The 2,633-nt window shown below is 55.9% G+C and overlaps 1 non-coding gene across 1 annotated transcript; it reads right to left on the reverse strand.

Annotated features, from left to right (window-relative positions):
• Positions 1-671: 671 nt before the first annotated feature.
• TRNAF-GAA (transfer RNA phenylalanine (anticodon GAA)) lies at positions 672-744 on the reverse strand. The gene has a single exon. It is a non-coding gene; the product is annotated as a tRNA-Phe (tRNA).
• Between the last annotated feature and the right edge of the window lie 1,889 nt (positions 745-2,633).

Consider the following 2,633-nt stretch of genomic DNA (forward strand, 5'->3'; position numbering starts at 1 on the left):
TGTGGGGCCCCAGAGGGATCCCCCTGTGCTTTGTATGTCCCAGCTGATGCCCAGAGAGGAGCACATATGTATTGCACCGATCATTGCGGCAGGGGGGCAACAGGGGCCAAGAAACTCTGCTTAGGACAGCGCATGACTAAACAACACTGGTGCCCAGGCACTACAGTGGATGATCCTCAGCACGGCTTTGTCAACTGTCCTGGGCACATCAGAGGTCTCACTGCGACAGACACCTGGAGGGAGGATGCTGCCTTTCAGGCCTCAGCTCCAGGGAGTGCCTCTCCCTGGGTCTCAGGGGATGGCGGCCTCTGGTCTGGGAACTGAGGAGCAGGTGAAGGTGTGTGAGGAGGGGAGCAGTCAGTGCAGCATCGAGAATGGCAAAGAGGAGAGAGACAGGGTCCTTGCAGAGACCCCGCAGAGGAGAGATCCCGGTCACTTTGGAGCAAGGAAGTAGGGACAGCTGGAGACCACCCCAAAGGAGCACTGGCTGGAGAGTCCTGCCCAGGGGGAGGCTGGGGACTTGTGCTGCTGGAGGAAGGCTCCTTCTAAGCTGCAGATCTGCAGCTGCAGAGCAGGGACTGTGCTCTGGCAAGAGGTGAAGGAGCAGGCAGGGCTGGGGCAGGCTGGAAGAAGGCGGACGTGCTCTGCCAAAATCTAAGGGACAAAATCATTGCTGAAGCCCGGGGTTGAACCAGGGACCTTTAGATCTTCAGTCTAACGCTCTCCCAGCTGAGCTACTTCAGCCCTGCCCCAGCAGCGCTTCTCCCTCTGCCACCCATGCCAGGCCACAGGCTGACACACAGGAGGAGCGCTCCTCAGGGAGCTTCCCAGGGAAAAGCTGTGCCCAGCCCCAGGCAGAGGGGACCTGGCCTCTCCCTGCCTCCAAGGCCAGGTGGGCTCCAGGTTTGGTGGAGGCCAGCTTACACTGGGTGTGCCAAGATGTCTGAGGGCCTTGCACAACCGTGACAGTGGCAAAGGCAAGTAGGCAGATGGGGCATGTGCAATTGCAAAGGCTGAGGGTGAAAGAAGCGTGGGGCTGGTGGAAGACCTTGTCTCCTTCCCCATGGAAGGTGTCCTCCCACCCTTTTCTTCCTGGCTCAACTTACCTCCTTCGTTCCCAACTCTTCTACCTCCTCCTTCCTGAGCAGTGCAGGGGGATGGGGAGTGGGGGTTGCAGTCAGTCCGTAACCGTTCCTCTCTACGTCTCCTTCCTTCTGACACTTCTCCCATGGGGTCCCTCTTACCACTACAGTCCTTTGAGACAAACCTGCTCCAGCATGGGCTCTCCTCAAGCCACCATTCTTCCAGGAAATAGCCAACATCTCCAGTGTTGGGTCCTCCACAGACTGCAGGGCTTACCTTCTCCATTGTGGTCTTCTCCAGGGGCTGCAGGAGACTATCTGCTCTGGCACCTGGAGCACCTCTTCTCCCTCCTTCTTCACCAGCCTTGGTGTTTGCAGGGCTGGTTCTCACACTTTTTTTCCCTCACTCCTCTCCCACTCTGGCTGTTGTGTCCTTTCTTAAATATGCTTTCACAGAGGTTCCACCAGCTTCATTGACGGGCTCAGTTTTGGCCAGCGGTGGGTCTGCCTTGGAGATGGCTGGAACCAGCTCTGTCTGGCACGGAGGCAGCCCCTGGTCTCTTCTCACAGAGGCCAGCCCTGCAGCCCCCCTGCTACCACAACTTGGACATGGACACCAATGCACAGTGCAAATCCTTGCCTTGCTGAATGACGTCCCCTGCTCTTCCCTGGTCAACAAATGCAATTGCCTCACTGGGGAGGAAGAGAGAGAACCGAGAAGGCCTTGATGCTGTGCAAACATGGTTCAGCAATAGCTACAACCTTGGTGTGTTGTCAACACTGTTTTGGTCCCAAATCCCAGACACAGCACCGTACAGGCTGCTATGAAGAACATTAACTCCATCCCAGCCAAAACCTGTACTGTGTGCCCGGAAATATTTTCCACGATGAGCTGCTCGATCGTCTCTCTCTTCCCAGGGCGAGAGGTGAGGCTGACTGGCCTCTAGTTCCCTGGGTCCTCCTTCTTGCCTTTCTGGAAGATAGGAGGGACATGTGATTCCTTCCAGTCTTCAGAGGACTGTATTGTGTGCACACCTCATCTGAGGCAAGAGGAATCCCACCACCTGTGGGTTTGGGGCAGGCATGGGAGGGAGCTGAGTCCCTGTGACGGATGCACTCCACTCCCTGACCAAACCGGTGTGGTTTGGTTCAGGCTCGAAAGGGGATAAAGGCCGAGGTGTAGCCGGGCCAAGAACCTCTCTAGTTCCAATCTGATCTCTGGAAACTCACACAGGAACAGAGAGACACGGTGACCGCTGATGCCTATGGGCTTGGAAACTGGAACAGCGACCATGCGATTAACACGTGAAGAGCAGGTGGTTCCTCCAAGACTCATTTATCAAGGAATAAAGTAAGTTGTGGGGACAAGGAGTCTCATGCTTGCCTTTTCCACTGCATGTTATTTGACTACGAGCCAACTACTTTATCCCGTAAATATGACAGCCTAAGCGAGCCTTCTCTCCCTGCTAGGCAGCATGTCTGCATGGCAGTGATCTCCCCTTGAGCTGGGACACCTCTCATGGTTACTCCTTGAGGTTGAGAGACCTCTTA

Source organism: Gavia stellata, chromosome 34 (assembly GCF_030936135.1).
Source record: "Gavia stellata isolate bGavSte3 chromosome 34, bGavSte3.hap2, whole genome shotgun sequence".
Taxonomy (NCBI): Eukaryota; Metazoa; Chordata; class Aves; order Gaviiformes; family Gaviidae; genus Gavia; species Gavia stellata.